The following is a 20464-nucleotide window of genomic DNA, read 5'->3' as shown; positions in this document are numbered from 1 at the left end:
TACCATTTTTTACCAATTCCATTCAACTATTATGTTGCTGTCAATGTGCAAATTTCATTTGTTTCAATTTCTTTGCACATTATTTGTAAATTTCGTCCCGTCGTTTATCATGAAGACAATTACCAATCATATTTTTCATTTTTTAACCAACTATTCGTGGAAATACTACTACTACTGATAATAATTCATTTATATAGCACCTATTATCCATCTAATTAGCTAATTACTGGACGCTGTAAGCAGAATCTGGTTATTATTACCTCGGATAATCCTATCTGCCTCTTAGGTAAGGATATGGTCACATCACTTCATGCAATCGGCTACCCATTTTCTGCTGGTTGAACAGAGGCATTTGTGAACACACTAGCTTGCCTAAGGTTAGACTGCATGTATCGCATGTGCTTCGTTGTGGGACAGGGCCGATGTCCTACTGTCACCCATACAAAGACTGTCCGAGCTCGTTGCTTAACTGATTTGTGACGTGAGCTCTACGCACAGGACCACACACTGCCATCGGAAAGAGCACCTTTGACTGTACTTGGAATGTAGATACCTAAAGATGCAGCTATAGTATGTTTGGCGTAACTGGAACGATGGCACTCGTAAAGTTGAAGTCATTTCATTGTCAAACAGTCTTGTAGATATTCAGCCAGAATCTGTATACTCAGATCTAACAATGAAACTGAATGTTTCTGTTGCTTTGTTCCCGTATGCAAACTGGTTCTTTCACCATTATTAAACGAAACGATCATCAATTACCCGACGCAACAAATTTACTTGCCCTTGACTGACACATCTGAACATTGCTAAGTGAACCCTAAACATCTGCTTGTATTCCAGGCTTCTCCGCAACCAATGCAGTGCAAGTGTGTCGTACGTTTCATCTAACAATGTAACGTTTTGGACAAATAGTGTAATTACCACCGAGCAAGCAACATGAATCTTTATTCATAGATCTAAATATATCATGGATGGTCTCACTAATTGTGTGTTTTCTGGTTCAATTCAGTCCGTGAATTAGTGGACGAATATTGATTTCTTGACCATACTCTGATATATTAGAACATCGATATGCATATGTTCTGGAAGAGTAGGTTCCAGTTCCTGGGCACGTTTCTTTCTACAATTTGGCTAATAAGAGCAGACTGATTGATTAATGGACATGCATAACGGTTCGTCGGGGTAATGTGACTGGAAAGTGGTTGGTCCACAGGTTATGTAAAGGATGTGTTTCGCAGATAATTTACAATCCTGCTGTGATTTTTCAAGCAACGAATACAGTTGTGGGTGTTGTGGATCCTTCCTGAGCATAACTGCATATATTTACAATACTTGGCATCGTCACTTCTTTAGGTATATATTTTTTTTATTTCAGTAATGTCCAGTCGGTGGGCTGATGTTTGTTCATTTTTTGTAGTCTTGGGACGCTTGGTGGTGTCTTCTTCTTCAGCTGATCGTCGATGTTTAAGGCTTTTCCCAAGTCTTTTCTCGGTTGCCTGATCTGGTTTCGATTGTCCTCAGGGAATGCACAGTAAATATTGTCACACTTAGATACCAGACAGTGCCAGTGGTTACGATGTCTAGAAAAACTTTTCGTTCCTATAAATAATACACAGATGCAGCTGAAAATAATTTCTCATTTGTCTACACACATTCAACAATCACTTCTCGTGGACACAACAGAAAGTTACTGTTACATTCATGCTATTGTCGCAACACAGGCTGCCCTCGGTCTGGTCTGTAAAACAACGTCATCTTCTTTTATTTAAAATGCAGACTGTGCAATTAGAGATGGAATTCATACAACACATATAATAAAGTACGTTTAAAATGAACTTGCTTTTAAAGAACTGAGGGATACAATTATATGGTGGTGGCAGGACAACATTAAGTTTCCATTTCATCAGCCAAAATGTCAACGAGATTTGGTTTGTTTATGGCTGTAGTATTTTTTATGGAAACATCATTACTGTTTATCCTTTAGCAGTTTTAACGCACTAGGTTGATAAATCCTAGAGGTGTCAATATGTATTTAAATGCCTCAAGCGATGACGTAACTGTTGGAAATCTATCCCTCTCCTGTTTTCTTTTGGAGAAGATACCCTGGTCCCCGGCCTGTTCATTTCCCGTTTCCCTGGTTTGTATGTGATGTTGTATCAGCATGCAACATAAAATGTATGGTATGGATTTGCAACTTCTTTATATTTGCAGCACGGTGTTTCTAAGCTAATTCTTGCCTCTTCATCAGATGAATGATAAAGGGACAAAAGGTAGTCCAAAAAGATCGTCACACCTCCCGTATGTCATTTGCTCAATGCCTTTTCCATTAAAACTCTCACGTACTCACAACATTTGAAAAAAACAACTTTTACACCTTCTAATCCCTTGCGTTCACTTTCTCTTAACATTCTCGTATAACATCCCCCCATCTTCTTCTGCACTCATTCTCTCTCAGAATAATTTGTACATCAAGTCATCTCTAATTTACCTCCTTATCTCATTGACGTCCCACCATGCGGTGCAAGAACACCAACTGATAGACAATGTGATTATTACAGAGATTAGGCCTTCGTTGCACCACAAACATTAACCACGAGCATCGAGATGTAAATTACCTTAAAAGAACCGGCGAGTTAGACGTCAGACTATAGTCATTACATAACAACTACTTATTACAAGGATGTGGCATACTTAGGAAGCATCTTTCACACAATTAGACCATTGTATTACCTCTTTCTGCTGAGACACTAACGGTATGTTGTTGGTATTTTTGTTTGGCTTTTATCAATTTGTTTGCCGCTGGTTCCGCTCCCGTCGATATTTAAGTGAGACATGTTTTATTGCAAGCGGCTGGACATCTTGAGACAATGGAGGATTAAAGTCGAAGATGCTCTGAAGCGTTTCAAAGGTCATTGATCTGGAAGAGCGGCCAAAAATTGAAGAACATGTTTTTAGAATCTGAGACAAAAAATATGACGGTATTTAAGATTTCCATCTGCGTTCATCTGACGAGTGCTGCTGGTCATTATGTACGGCTTACCTGACGGATAAGTGTAAAATACGCACAGAGATGGTACCTGTGTCTTTCATACCCAGGATGACATTCCATTGCTGTTTCATTTTCTTTCCAAAAGGGGACAGTATTTTCATAGATAGTATTTTGGACAATAGAAATTGTTTAATGCATTGTACATGTACGTCTTTGGCATGACGAACAAACAATCTACCCCAACACTCTCAAAAACGAGCAGGGGATTTCCAACGACAGGGCTGCATGGTCAAAAACTTGACTTGATCAGTAAGTATCATTTAATAAGCTATAATTATAGCTGTTCCTTTGCATTAATTAACAGTGAGACCATTTGACCCTGTAACTCTTAAAAACACCAACTGGCTTTTGCAAGTCACCAGCTGAAGAAAAGATTTACATCAGCAAACAATCAATGATTACACGATGCCATTTAGAAAGTGGTCAAATGCAACATATGTCATATTTGAGATTTCAATAATTTCTCAATAAAGTACAAATTCTAGTACTTTTTCAGTTGAGTCCCATCCGGGATTCGAACCCGCACCCTCAGAGTCAGGCAGTTAATCGCCAGGGCACAAAGTCAGTTGCCTAACTCGCTCAGCCAGCGCGACTTCAACTTGTGAAGTCCCAAATATGACATATGTTGCAGCCAACAATCAAGAAAAAGTATAACGAACACATAGATGTAATTACATACCAATTGCATAGCTGGATATTGCACCAGTTGCATAACTGGATTTCTTAAGTTAATTAAAAAGAAACAAAAGCCAAAAAACGGACTACCATGAAGTACCAGAAGATTTCGGAATTCCAAGTGGTGTACACTGAAAATAACACATCGCCTGTAAGCGGGGTACATTGAAAATAATAGAATAGCGCTTAGCCAATCAGAAAGCGACATTCATGTGTGAGGTAAAATATACGTTATATCTGGGATTACACTTCATAAAGTACATATTCTAGTACACATTCAGGTACTTTTGTTGGGCCGAGACCTATTCGGGATTTGAACCCACGATTTCAGAGTCAGGTACCTAATCGCCAGTCAGACACCTAACTCGCTCGGTCACCGTTACTTAAACATAATGGAAGCCGAACAAGGGAGATATAGACTTTAGAAAACGGCTTGGCACCATGGGTAAGGAAAAGCACTGAGATTACCAGGAATAGTAACAAAGAGGAGTGAAGTCGACCGGTTTATTAGCAGCTAATCATCAGTTTCATTCTATAGCGGAAACTTAATCAACGAATGGTTACTGTCAATCAAACAGCATGAAGATAAAACGAAAAATGCTACGAGATACAGGATATGAATTCGGTAGACTTCCATCTATCACTTTCTGCTTTTGCCACTCAAAACTTTCCGGATTATTTTTGTAGTGACTCGTTACATATACATCTGTGCAAATCAAAAGATATGATCAAATCAAAAGATATGATCAAAGCAAAAGATAATTGGAAATCTTAAAACTGTTGCTGCACAATCAAAAGATTAACTGAAGGGAAACATCTAATTTGGGAGCGAAATAATTGACAATTGCATCTAATGGCATGTTATTAGATATGGACAGATTAGCTCCCTGTTTCATTCCACAGTTTGATTCATCAATTCCAGCAGATGCACCTGACACCTAATTACATGGATGGTGTACACTGCTATCTTGTACCTGTCGTTGTCATTTTTGCTGTTTTTCGTATTCTCTTGATAACTACAAGCAACGTTTGAAATCACAGAAACCGTTCGATGTATTTCCATTAATACCCAGCATTCTGAAGCCATTGCGGAAAGGAAAGCATTACACTGCAATTTTATGTGAGGTACTTGAAAGTTTGACATGGTGCTGTGTCACGAAGGTCCTGCTGGATGTCATAGTTGGGGGCATCTCATACTTACATCAAGGACACGGCATTCATGGAATCCACAGGTTTGTATAAAGTGGCTACACCATGTCCTGTGGCTGGTTTTCATTTTTTTATGGATATGTTGACCACGAAATCAGAGGTGATCCCTGTCAGACACGGGAAAGGTAATACCACGTCATGTACCTTGCATGAGTGATTTCAGATTTAACGTTACATCGGCAATATTTCAGCCATATCCTAACTAAACGTGTTATAAATTCACACAATAAAACATATTAATTATGTTATAACTTAACAAGGACAATAAAACAACTAGAGGATCACATGAAACTAGTATGAAAATCTAAACCCTTTTAACTGTAGAAGACAATACAACATAAAAGAATGGCTCCAGATTGCCAAGAAGAAGGCTGTAGGTCGCCAAGGACTGAAAGTAGATCAGTCCATTAGGGGCCATTGGGACTTACGGTACATTTGCTTCCTGTGTGTGCCCCAGCTGCATTTACACCTTCTCTCAGCTGTTATCAGGTTTAGACAATATAGTCATAAATAGGAAAAATATATATTCCTCTATTAAAGTTAGTGGTGTGTTTAAATTTACGTTGTCTGTTTGGGATGACTTGGATGAACTTGCTATCTATTGTTTACAATATCAAACATTCGTCATGATTGCCCAACATATTTGAACCCTTTATCCGGGGTGTTCTCAGGTGTTCTTCCTTTCGTCCAAGAAATCATTTCTCCAAACATCTAAGATGTCTGTTCGACAACGGCAGCAGCCTACATTAACTAGAAATGCGTTGGAACTGAAACTACAGGAGGAAAGGCGTCAGATCAGGGAGAGTATTGCGTAAAGTATTCTGATAGAGATTCGTGTTTCATTACGCGTTTAGGTGGGTTAAGGGACAGGCTAATATATGGGTTGGAACTTTCTGAGCAGCTATCAGGCGTCAACAAACATGATGCACTACATTGTCCTTTTGTCGTGTCTTTGAAATTGATGGTCACGAGCTTCAGTGTTCTTTCTTTCGTTCACTTATACATGTATTTCCATGTAAATACTGTGATCTGTAATAATAAGCGACGACTGACAGCGTTGGGGTTCAGGGCCACGGAGTCAACGAACCTCACAAAGAATGCCAGTTTGACGACCAACATAGACTGTTAAGACATCACCTACAGGAGAAGAGTCAAAGTTGTCTTCCAGCGTGCTACAGTAAGACAAAATTAGACGAGAACGTATATCTCACTCATCTCCATATTTATGTTCTTAGAAGACGCATGACATGATCAATAGAACCATTATTGCAACTGTCGAATGCATTCACCATCAAACAGTAATTGATACTTGTCTCAACAGCGGCTGGTCCCTAACAAGCCATGAACTACAAGATATTTTCTGTGGCATTGCTTTTTATTCTATTACCGTGACGTATCCGTTGAACACGCTTCTTGTCTCGCAGGCACTTCACCACAGTGTCTTCCCAGTGCCTGTATATGCCTACTTTACAACTGTTATAGATGCGTTAGAGTCGTTTGTGCTGGAGGCGTATGAGATGAGTGGAAGGTTGCGATTAATTTCCATCAGCGTCTTCCACTTAACAGGGAACTATGACGGAGCGCACATGCTATCACAATGAAGATAAGCCGCTGGGATGCTATATACAGCGGTCTCGATCTACAATGGTCCAGTCTCGAGACATGAGTGCACGATGACTACCATGTGATAGATTTTTAATCAGACAAATGTCAAAATGATCATATGTGAAATCACTACAACAAGAGCAGAAAGCCTTCACGGAACGGCGCATGGCTGTCATTGATATCGTCCGACCTGACATGTAAAAGATATACATATATCATTTCTTCCACCATGAGTCCAAGAACACTTGTTCACATTATGTACTGAAAGGTTGCGATATTTACAATATTTACAGAGTTCTTTGAACTTGCTGCAATTGCTACAAATGTCAAACATTTACTTCCCGCAGAAAGCCTTCCAAACTGTCTAAAACCGAACGCTTGAATAGTTCCAATCTCTTCACTGACATGCTTGCCAAGTTGTCATTAAACTCGTATTTCGGAAATCTGAACGTTTCTTGGTGCCACTGTATTAGTGCATTTGTCAGTTTCTTGCACTGTCTCATTCACTGGCACTTTTATTATGCTAGAGATATTTCAAGACCTTACCAAGTTAATTGCACACCGTCATATGCATGAGACTTGAGCGGTTCTTACTGTTCTCTTCACACTTATTTGCACAACTTACGTACGTCTTTTATTACTTGCCGCACTTACACCACGAAACATTTCCACACTTGCTGCAGTAATTACGGATTAGAAATTACCTACATTAAAGACACATGAGTCCACTTTAAACCAGCAAAATAACACACAAACGAGTATGTGATATTTAATTGTATATTTAATAAACATGGTTACAACGAACGAGAGTATGAATTTGTAATACAATACTGTTGGATCACAAATCTAAAATATTAACCCACCAAACTATTCCCAGTGAAAAAAGAACATTGAAGATTGTTGACGGCTGTTGAGGGTTCAATGTAGACGAGGGCTCTTGGGTGGTTAGTCTTGAAAGGTAGATGTTAGCAGACAGATGAGGGTCAGTTCAAATTGGTACACCCATTCATCTCAACAGCAATCCCTTGAAAGCTTATTATACAGCTCCAGACAATTTTACCCAAAACATGTTACACTACTATCATTTTGAAATTACTGGAATCTCGCCATCTTTCACCGAAAATACCGGAATCCAAACAAACAAAGGGGAGGAAACTCCCCAGTCCACTCTCAACAGGTGAAAATGCTTTGCCTAGTAAGTTCAAGGTGTGAGTTCAAATCCATACTCAGCGCTTTAGACTTGTGTGATCTATAAGAGCTAAACCCGTGAAGGTCCCAGGTAGAATGTGTTCATTGATCGATGCTCATGTTTTTGATCACTGGATTATCGGGTCCAGACTCGAGATCGCCGCCATATAGCTGGAATATTGCTGTGTGCGGCGTAAAACTAAAATCACTCACTCACTCGCTCACTCATAAGAACTAAAAGTTAATTAATGTAACATAATTCTCCAAAACATACTCGTTACACAGTTATTCCAATTACTTTGGCTGCGGTCACTTCACTCTGGCACAAATACCTGAAAAAACATGATTTTGTTGGGGTTTTGGGTGGTTTTTTGTTGTTGTTGTCGTCTGTATTAGCTCATAATATGAGTATGACAAGTAGGTTTATTTAACGAACAACTCCTTTTAAATATACAACATTACCCATGTATGCTTTTATTTGCCGCCATACTTTTGCAAAACCTTCTGGCACCAGAGGAATGCAAACAAGACTGTCGATTATCCACTGTATTTTGAATATTGTTGACGAACGCAACATGCCACGACTACGTGAAGCCAACCGTCATCTCGCCATTGGTTTCCTTGAAGCTGGCCAATCTCAACGTTCAGTTGCCCGACGCATGAATGTTCACCAAAGCACCGTTTCACAGATCTGGGAGAGATATCGCCGGCAAAATTCGGTTGCAGACGTCCCAATACATATTGGGCGACCTCGAGCGACCACTGCGGCACAGGATCACCGTACATCCGGGTACTTAACTAGCGTCGTGGAGCAGCGGCGGGTGGTGGTAGTGTGTGTGTGTGTGTGTGTTGAAGGGGAGGGGGGGATGTGTGTGTGTGAGATCACCTGCCGTTAGAGGAGTGATTTGGTGACGACCCTGGGCATTTCTGTCACATTTGGACATAATTCAATGTGAAATTTCTTAAATGTAAATTTTGCTTTGGTTAGGGTCTCTTTAAGATTCTGAGTTTGTCTTTTGCTACTTATTATTTTTCTTTGTCTTATTTTTCTAGATTTCCAAATCAATGTTGAAATCTAGAAATGTAATTTACACAATGCAATTTTAGAAAGTGGTCAAATGTAACATGTGCCATATTTGGGGTTAAGCGGCTGACGATTAGGTGCCAGAATCCAGAATCCGTTTCTAACTTCATGTTGCTCTTGAGTCGCCTATTACAACAAACAGGAGTTAGTACTTCTAACCCAAATCGACCCTAATATTCGTCAACTATCGTACCTTAGGCATACGTGTCATCGAGACATCTTCAGTTCCTGGGAGAACCGCTTTAACAAAAGTAGCCGTGGTGAAGTGGCTACGAGGTACAAAGCTTGGTAATTGAAAAAAGAACATTTTCACAAGGAATTTCTATACGTTCATGGCTTGATGGTATTTCACGAGCTGTGGTGGAGACCGCAGATCAATTTCTCATGTCTTGTCTGGGATAATGAATTGGTGCATCAGACTGGCATTATTGACGATGTGTGGATAGAATTTTGTAATTATATGACCTGTCGAAAACTAAACCCATGGCACATACATCATCACCATCAAAAAACATGTGCACTTTCGTGGTATTGTAAGTGTGCGTTCAGTTATACACTGTTGAGTTTTACGCCTCTTTTAGCAAGATTTCAGCAACAGCAGGGAGGGGAACAATGAACAAACTTTACCCGAGTCTTCTGTATAACTACTGGGTTATTCGTTCGTCCAGTTGATGCATGATCTTTCGTTATGACACACAAAACATCGAACCCTTGCAAGACGAGTGGTATATTCTTCAAGGAGGAATTAAATCCTGCACACATTGTTACACGTGTGTAAGCAATTTTTTTCAGTAATCTTTGTCAACAATTTCCACAACTACTCGAGACCTTCTGACGAGAACTGACGTTCTGATTACAGTGGTCCAGTGGATAGAACGTAGTAAATAAGATTACTTAGAAGGATATTAGATTAGTTCTGGCGGTGCTGCACCGACAAGAGAAGACCCTTGCCAATATATTGTATTATGAAATTGGTCAGATTAGCGCTAGGCAATTCAAAGATTTTGGGCTTCCTTAGAACAGTTCTAACTGATTGTAACGTTCACATTAGAGCATTGGTAAGCTATGACAAACGAGGAGCAAAACACTTTCCAGTTCAATCAGGCTTGAAGTTTCTAAGTTTCTAACTCATATGAAATGATGCTCTAACGCTTCAGACTAGCATGTATATGTCTGTAAGTGGAGGCACGATGTTCTCACCCTGAGACAGTACGCGGAGTGGTCTGTAATGAAGTTAAGACTCTCAAGACAATGTCACTAAAGTCGTATGTATATATTAATCACATCTTCGTGGGCCGGGGCCCTAAAGTGCATGTGCATCACGACTGCGATGGACACGGATCATGCATGTCCCCGGCAACGACGTGACTGCGAATCACGTGTCCTTTACTGTGGGTTTAGTCGTTTCTGATACAATGACAGAGCTCGAGTTTTCTGTAGAGGAAGGAAGAGCAACTGGCGCCAAACTACGTTCAAGAAGTTGATTTGTTCGATGGGTGAGGCGTCATTGCTTGGGGCGGCATTTCTAGACAGAGAACAAAAACTGGTTATCGTCCGTGGAATTCTGAATACCAAGCGATACGTGGATAAAATGTTGATACCTTTATTCAACAACAGACAAGCTTACGTTCACAGCTTAACGTAATGCCATGGCTAGAGAGTTCTTCAGATATGAACCCAAATGAACATATCTTGTGTTATCTTAGGCGTCATCTGAGACTGCGTGTACCATCCCTAGCGAACCAACAGTACCTTGAAAATATTCTCTTGGAATTTTGGAGCAATATTTCTGCAAAAGCCATCCGCGACTGACGACGTTAATGAGATGTAAGGATGCAAAGGGAGGTCGCACCGCAATTGATTATATGTCCCGCGACTCCTGTCTTATTATGTCACTGTTTTGCGTTCTTTGGATGAAATCGGATTTGAGAAAGTTTTAATTTTTAACCCCTTGGCTCTGAACGAATTGCTGCAAACTAATTTTCATAACTCCCACTTACGTATTTTGTCTTTTCTATGTTTTGGTCTAGTGAAGTCAGTGATAACTTTTCTTATCCCGGAAGACTTACGTCTTTCTCAAAACGGACCTCGAAAAAACATATAGACCGCTCCCATGCATATCATGCCTTTCGAGGGACGTGAATACCGACTCACAATCTCCAGTACAATGTGTTATTGTGACAGGTGAACTGCAGAACTTTATAATGAGAACGTTAATGTCTTCGTTCACCTGAATGAATGCGTACGTTGTATACAGTCATTAATATTATACACCCTGTATCAGTTCAAGTGCTAGATTCTCATGAGTTATTTTTAAAACTCTTTGTAGGGCAAATAGACCAGTTACTATAATTCCACGTACCTGGTAAATATATGTCGCTATAATGACAGTGATGTACGAATCATTGCTCCAAACTCTCAAACACTCTGACTGGAAATGTTCGCGAATGAAAAACTGAATTTGATGTAATGTGTCCCATCATTCCTCAAACTACACTGATTATTGCAACGCTGCTGTCAGCAATTTTCAGATTCATCCCTTGTTTTGTCTCCTATAAAAATATGAATTCAAAGGCCTCCAGTTCCAAATTATTCCAATGAATTCAGACAACACTTTATGTTTTCTCGCATGTTTGGTAACTGTGTAATGTTTGTCAAGCTGTCAACAGGTTTTGCTTATTGAAATTAGAAAATATAAACGAATTAATGAAACGATCGAAATCATGAACATGTTTTCAATGTTTAATTTTAAATCTGAAGAAATGTCTGTTTGGCAACTGCATCTGTTTCATCAGCAGTTCTGTGGATGTCTGCATGTGGAAATAGTTATAATTTGATTGACGGTGTAAGACAGGCGATTTATTGGTTACATGAATTTCAATGAAGTGATTGCGTTTGTCTTATGTGTTGGATTTTATATCAATATAGACATGTTAATTCGCACATTGAAAGTAAAGGTTCATAGGGAAGGAATTCAAAGGAGTTTGGTTTTACGCCACTTTTAGCAATATTCCAGCAATATCCAGCAATATTCCAGCAATGTTAGGGCGGGGATCACCAGAAATGGGCTTCACACTGTAACCATATATGTCTTCCGCTACGCTTCCTCGCCGCCCCTGTTATAAAAAGATTAATTTGACCCTGAATGTGCTGGGACATTATTTTCACCGGAAAGTCCACATGTTAAGAAGGTGAATTGTAAAACACACAACGAAAGAAAGGGCTGTTATTAACAATTAAATCCAACATGTAAGTTTGTTCCCAAATCAGTGTAAAGTATCAGTGTAGCAGTACAAAACGTGCTGTGGCAGCACACATTCCAAGGCAGTACAATATGTCATTAAAGAGCAGTCGTCATAGCAATAAAGGCAGTAACAACTCTAATCCATCTTATTGTGGGGGTGGTATGGTAACCTAGTGCTTGTGCTTGAAGCGTCCTCTCGTCAGGAATCAATGTGTGAAACTCATTTCTCGTGTCCCGCAGTGATATTGCTGGAATAGTGTTAAAAGCGGCGAAAACCTATACTCGTTCACATGATGGATGGAAGAATAGAACTTATAGAGTAATCTTACATTCAATACTCCTCTCATTTGTGACTTTCCATTAATTGTGAGATGGTATGATAGCTGACTCCATATACCTATAACATAAGTACCAGATCATTCTATAATATTCCGTGGGTCACAACACTGTGGAAACCTCCAGAAATATATCTAAACATACCGCAGTCACCCCTTACTGAATCCGTTTTTGTTATATACACATCTTCTGTTTCAATATTTAACTTTCCTACAAACGCCAGCGGCTGAGGGGATGGTGTAAATCCAACTAGGGTCCATGCAGGTAGCAAAGGTACTGTAAGTTCACATGGTCCCTATTGTGATGATCTACCTTCTGTTGTTGGCGATCAATGGCCTGTTTTATATTGTATTGTCCACATAGTGATATTATTTTTGTGTTTCCTCGCTAGTTTCAATGATAATTGTGATATTCTAGTTGTTTTACTGTCCTTCGTCGACAGGTTTTTATAGTACACATATATTTCATTTCAGTATTAAATGTTCTCGTCACGATATATCTGAAATATTGCCAGTGTGACGATAAATCTTAACTCACTCACTCTTTCACTCAAAATTTAACTTGTTCTCGTTTAGTTAAATGGCTGCAATATCGTGAACGTGACGTTAAATGATAACTCACTCACTCATTCACCTTACTGAATCCACAGGCACAGTGTTTTAAAGTTGAAGCAATGTTGCACAGGGTATAACACAACTTCATGACAATGTAAGTTGTTCACTGGTCACGAGGGGACAAATATCAATAAAAACAATTTCGAACATTACTTTCATATATGTCATAACTTTTAAGATGTCCGTCATTTCTAAAATATTTAATTTTCTTCACATTTACCGTCATGCCTGTGGAACTGCAAAGACAACCAGTTCGATGGCAGCAATCTTCTTGTGTAGATTTACTATGTATCAGCAAACGATGAAACGCCATTCGGGCCCATATGATCCTTGAAGGCTCCGGGGTGGAATAGGCCTTCAGCAACGCATGCTTTCCATAAAAGGCGACTATGCTTGTCGTAAGAGGCGACTAACGGGATCGGGTGGTCAGGATCGCTGACTTGGTTGACACATGTCATCGGTTCCAAATTGCGCAGATCGATGCTCATGTTGTTGATCACTGGATTTTGTGGTCCAGTCTCGATTATTTACAGACCACCGTCATATAGCTGGAATATTGCTGAGTGCGGCGTAAAACTAAATTCACTCACTCACTCGGGCACATATTCTTGTGACAGCAGAGTCTTCTGACCACATAAACACGGGTTATCCCGCAGCATGTGCAAGGGGTTTTGGTTTCTAATATTAAAAGACCCCTGGTTAAGAGTGCTTCCTTCTCAGGTACATATCAGACATGTTAAGTATTACGTTGTCTATCTTGTGCCTTGACTCAGTATATCCTGCACTGATGTCACGGAGGATTCCAGTGACACAAATCTCAGCCAACTTCTTTAACGCTATATCGTCTTCAATCGTTATCAAAGCTATCGAGAACAAACAGATAATAAAACCTGCCATTCATTTTACGAGCATTGCTAATAATAGCCTCTAATGATTGTGAAAGTGGCAAACTGGTTCTCTTTGTCCAATACATCTGTAAAGTTACCAAAGCTTGTTAAATGTAAAAAAATAAAATCGGTGTAATTCGTATTCTTGAAGATTTCAGCAAAATCAAAGCAGCAAGTGCATCGTGTCCAGAAGACAGGAAATAAGAGTTTTCACAATAAGTATTATATATATCATAACATACGGACGACGGCAAAAGCAGACATCACAATGAGGCATCAACGTGTCTATAAGAAAGACAGAACAGGACATTATTGTTCTCGCCAGGATAGCAGCAGTCGGACATAAGGATGTCCCTCTCGTAAACACACTCATCAGATTTGTTTTTCATTAGTACAAGAGAGCTAAGAGAATTTCGAACGTCCACGTCTATGCAGCTACACTGACTACAAAACCACCGCATATGCCTTTTTCGTCAATTATTTCAAAGTGACAAGGACAATAAATGGTATAACAGAGCACACCTCTACTTTTTATCACATTGCTTCACATACGAAATTGACACGAAACTACATAACCTGCGCTGAGACAGCATATATATATATTTTACAACATGGTGCCTACAAGAAGATAAGAAAGTGATGGATACTAATAGTATGCAATCCTGCAGTAATACTTGTAATGTGTCTCTGGAGCGATGGACATCGGGTAAGCAGAACGAAACCTTTTCTTCAGACCATCATGCACCATCTGAGCGCTGATCTGGAAGCAGCGTTTTGCCTCATCCCGATTAGATCAACAACCAAATTACATCATTATTGCACCGATGAAACCTCACTGGGGACTGAACATCACACGTTTGAAAAAACGTTTAGTCTTGGTCAACCTGAGGCCCACAGGGGCTCTTTCTGTTTAGTCTATTGGAAAACAATATGTGTTTTGAAAGCTATACGTGGACAAGCCTGTATCCGCCACACTACTGCTGGAATGCATTATGGCAGTAGAGATATAACACTAAATTGTGCAGAACAGTATTGCAGAACATTAGATGTATGAATGGTGAATACTCTATTCAAGTAGACCCAGTTTTAGGGCTAACACAAGACATGCCAATAAATCGAGAGACCTAAATGGCAGCAGCAATGCACATGAACTCTAGATAATGTATTTTCAAAAATAAACAGCACGATGTATTTTTGCTTGCTTCTGACCAATATGACATCGTCCTGTGTTGGTTACATGTTACATGTTGAAATCTCCGATTTTGTCATCATTAGATCGTAGATGCCTGATCCGATGCAGAAGTGGGAGACTCAAGTAGGCATTAAAATATTGCATGCTCTGAAACAATAATGTATATTGATTACACCTGCTTGTCAATACAGATTTGAAGAGGTTATCATGCGACCATGTCGCAATGGCAATACTAGATATACTCATAAATATTTGCTCAAAGGTGAAGATTTTCAATTTTGTATTCCTTGTGAAGAGAGAAGCGATGTTAAGCATGTATTTACAGATTGTACTCAATCATCGATATTTATAATTACTTGACGATAGTCTGTACACAACCAACTAGTCAAATCACATCAGTCTGTACTCAACCATAGTATGGTTGATTAATGTTAACATGCTCGTGATAGCATGCTAGTTCGACGTCTTAATCTATGATAGAGTAGTGTCCTTAAAATATTTAGTCTAATTTTATGTGGATTTATATAACACTCTCATAGTCACGATATGGACGAGATAATGCCAAGTGTTACCTGCGAGAACAACCTGTGTTTTTCACTCGTCCCGAATACGAACATCAATGTTCATGATGTCAGACTCTTAACCATAATTACACGATCCTACCACGTCCAAGGGACGCAAATTTGCTCATGGCAGCACGCAGCGGCAGAGACCCGAACTGTCATTTTTCCGAGAGTTCACGCGTTAAGGAAGGAATTCAATTTTTTCAGAGATCCTTCAATCATTCTCACCCTTGTCCAAAGGGCATTGCAAATTATCAATGAAGACCTTGGCTAGCGGTAATGTTTGAAAGGTCGCATGTCAGAAAATTGGAAGTTTCTATGGGTGTGTGACCACAGTCGGAACCACCTCCAACAAGAAAGCTCATTCTGTTGTTTTCAAATGTTGAGTGAATGAATATTTCAGCCACATCGTGACCTGAACAATTAATTATTGTATTATAGAACAATAGCATCAGAAATTAAAAGCCTGTTGATTAGGAATAGTACAATTATCAGTGTAACGATATTTTTCCAGAATGCAGTATAGAAACAGGCTTGCCAACAACTGAAGGTAGGCGGATCACCAAACTAAGGAACTTGGGGACTTGCAGTACTTTGCTTCCTGCACGGACCCTAGCTAGCTATAGTTTTAGACCATCCGTTTAGCTATTAGCAATTTTAGATAGTCTATCCATGAATTAAAATAGCACATTTCTACTATTAAAATAGGGGTTGGTGTAATTTTTCTTCGAATATGTTGGAATAACGTACCCTCACAGGAGGATAATATATTTACAATACTTCAACCCCCTTGTAGGATTCAGCCACTAACAACTTCAGTCACTAATGTAAGCTATCAATAATGAAAAATGTATCCATTTATAAACCTTTCATCAATTTTAACTAGTTATTCTATTTCTGCTACAAATTCAATGATTAAATAATAATTAATATTCTTAACTTCTATACCTGTTGAACTCGTTATATTGCAGTTGCCCAGCCATGCTGGTACCTTTGGTAATACAAGAGCCGATTTTGTTGCAAAGGAAGCACTCAACAAATCTGGAACGCCAAGTCTGATCCTATACTCAGATTACAGAGCTATCATTAGATCGTATGTCCGTGATCTAATCATGAAGAGGTCATCATGCGAAGATGTCGCATAAGAAATACAGGGTATATTTATCAGTATTTATTTAAAGATGAAGATACTCCGACTTGTGATTAATGAGTCACTGCAAAAACAGTTAAGGATCTCTTCAGTAATGTTACCCATCATTTAGTCATTGCGTTTCTAAAAAGAAATTGAACTAATTGAAAAAGGTTGATTGATATATTTTGTAAATACATGGGCCTTTATGTTTTAAAAATAGAACAGTAGCTGAAATTGTTAGTGGCTTTATCCTCAAAGGGGAATAAAGCGTGAAAACATTATTGCCCTCCTGATAGGGCACGCAAGTATCAATACTTTCATAGTAAATTGAAACTTCACTTTTTTTATTATGTGTGATATGTATGTTTTAAGATTGTGGCTATAAGTGTCTCCATTCACCATGGCTGAGGGGATAGTGTGATTCCACGTTGGGTAGCAAAGGTACTCTAGTATAGTGACCTGCCTTCAGTTCCTATTGATCTCTAGCCCGTTTTTTCTCGTGTATTATCCATCTAATGCTCGTTGAATATTACAGTTAATGCTCATTTTAATGCCCTGTCTGTGATAATTTAGTTATTTCACTGTCCTTCGATGACAAAGTTTTACAATTTAGTTGCGTCTATGATGGACTAATAACTCACTCACGTTTTCTTGCAGCTATCAGAAGACAGAAGCAGCATCCCGAACCTACATTGGCCAATCTCAGATTAATGACTAAAACATGTGATCTTCAGCGTGTGATCTTCAGGCTTTCAGACCTAAATATTCCATACATGATTATTATATAATAATGATTCGGTTTCCTCCTTGTACCCTTCGTTGACAGCATCAGTTTTAGCTTCAAAATACTGGCCCAAAATCTAAACTTAAAACCGTGAGCACACTCTGGGTGTATATCATGTGATATATGCATGTGATATATCTATAATAGCGGCTTTACATATTTGCCTCTAGAACCTCCCGATTATGTGTTTTGTTTGTTTGTTGTTGCTCTTTTAGTTTTTTTCTTGCTTTTTCTTTCTTTCTTTTTTCTTTTTGTTTTTTTTGGGTTTTTTGGGGGGGGTTGGTTTGTTTGGGGTTTTTTGTTTGTTTTTTGTTGTTTTCTGTTTGTTTGTTTGTGAGGAGGGGGTTGTTTTCAACCCAAAATAAACCCGTGAAGGTCCCTGGGTAGAATAGGCCTTCAGCAACACTTACTTGCCATAAAAGGCGACACTGGTTGTGGTAAGAGGCGACTAAGGGGATCGCGTGGTCAGGTTCACTGACTTGGTTGACATGTCATCGGTTCCCAGTTACGCAGATCGATGCTCATGCTGTTGATCACTAGATTGTCTGGTCCAGACTCGATTGTTTACAGATCGCCACCATATACCTGGAATATTTCTGTTCGGCGTAAAACTAAACTCTTTGTTTGGTAACAGTAGACCTTTCTGCATTACACAAAATATCTACCGTTTCACCACCTCTCACCCATAACGGGCGCCCGTCACATTTATTTCCCAGCAGACACTCCGCATTTACATTCACTGAAACTCGTAAAAGCGACAGTCGTTGCGGAGTTCCAGTGATAAATCCGGCGATTTGTCTGTAATTTCTTTTCCCCTTGTTTGAGGTTCCCGAGTCATCAGTCTGTAGTTGCTGCTCTTTACCATCATTCCAGCCTTGTTATTGAAATAGATTGTATTTACGGAACCAAAGGCCGAAATGGAGACCATTGGTTCAGGTTTGACGTGGACAATCAGAAGACATTGGTTTGATCTTCAGTATCACACTTTCGCTTCTTTGCTTTGATAGACTTCGACTGATCAACTCGCCACAAATTTACTGTTAGATCAGGAACTTTTAACGACCAAGTAACAAAAATAATTCAAATGTGCCGGGCGAAAGAAATCATTCAATTCAGAACCTGCTTTGACCCCAGAATTACAGTGAGTGGGTTTAGTTTTACGGCGCACTCGACAATATTCTAGCTATATGGCAACTGTCTGTAACTAATCTGAACCAGACAATCCTGGAATGAAAAGCATGAATTTCTGTCTACGCAAATGGGATGCGAGGACATGTGTCAACCGAGTCAGCGAGCCTGACCACCCGATCCTGTTAGTCGCCTCTAACGATATACTAATTCTAATTTTGTCAAAAGTGGACTGGTTTTCAGGCGACGAATATTCTGGGGGAAAATGTGCTGTCGACTCATGAAAGCAGAATATATTTGCAGTGATTATTGTTTCGATGCAGACAGGGTGGAAAAGTGTTGCCAACGTTGTCTCATGTTGATGTGTTGTTTTGCTACTAATATTCGTTGCTGTGACTGTACATTTGAATGGTTTGATTTGTTTTATTCGACGGCAGTCCAGGAGTTCGATGGCTAAAGAAAGCTAAAAAATATTCTTGCTTCTTGTGTAAACCTTCAATCTTCTGATAAGCCTGAGTGTAATGATATGTATGTATCAAGAAGAAGATGCCGGCATCAAGGAGAGATTAAGGCATCTTGTTTCCCAGTGTGAACTCATCTGTGCTATAATCATACCATCTAGAACAATGCATATGTTGGTTGTCTTGCTGCTTGTGACACAATAGTCAGCTCATTGTCATCACACACATTTTGTATACCAAATTGAACCAACTCTTGTCCATTACATTCACGTATTGTGTTGTTGTGTTGACTTGAACTGAATTCAAGTTAAACCCCAAGCTTCAGGGAAAGCGTATGGAGTAAATCGCTGTCCTGACGAAGTTAAATGACCTGTGTAAATACTTCCAGTAGACCACGCTGACGGCTCATTGAATGAATGTGGTCTGTTTTAATTTTATGCTTGTTTAAGTCCCGATATTGCGGATATATTGTCGATGTGATTTTAAAACCTTACTCATTCACTCACTCACTCCAGTAGACCTGTGGTCTGAACAGACCCTGGAGGGTGATTTCAGTTTCGAACAGGTAACCGTGTCTCAGTACACGTAATCTTTGGACACCTCACATAGCTACTCATTCAGATTATTTATGTCTAGACTTTCTTCTTTGACGGAAATTGTCACAGATTATGTACGATCGATATCTGATGTGACTTGTCCACTGCTACAGGAAGCAAAGCAGAAATGGAACCTTTCCAAATCAATTGTCATGAACTGAACAGTAGTGATGTAGATTGCGCCGTCCAATAACATGAGTATGTTGCTTCATTGCTGTTAAACATATGTTTAGCTTCAAAGGTCGAGGTTACCCTGAAATCGCTGAGCTACAGCTCAGTCATGCAGGAGATTAGTGAATGATTACTGACTAGGAACTTCTAGCTGCTGTGCGACAATGAAAACGGATCTCTGGCGCCGTATATCACAACCATGGCATTCTGTTCCGTGACAGATGAAGCTAAAGAACATCATTATCTGGTTCCTATGTTTTAGCCAGAACTACTGGCAGAAATACTGGAAGCACTGCCCACTGTATGTGTGGCTGCTTGTACTAGACCAAGCTTATGCTGGTTTTATAGAGCTAGCTCACTGAGATGTCATGCTGCAGTTAAACAGGAATACCATATTCAGACACATTATGGCTGCTTGTACGAGCCGAGGCGTATGCTGGTTTTATAGTGCTAGCTCACTGAAATACCATGCCGCAGTTAAACATGACGACAGTACTCTAGCATATTATACAGGCCAGACCTTGCTGTACCCAGTAATGCCGAGCA

The sequence above is a fragment of the Haliotis asinina genome, chromosome 11 (assembly GCF_037392515.1).
Source record: "Haliotis asinina isolate JCU_RB_2024 chromosome 11, JCU_Hal_asi_v2, whole genome shotgun sequence".
Lineage (NCBI taxonomy): Eukaryota > Metazoa > Mollusca > Gastropoda > Lepetellida > Haliotidae > Haliotis > Haliotis asinina.
Note: the sequence above shows the minus strand (reverse complement) of the source record.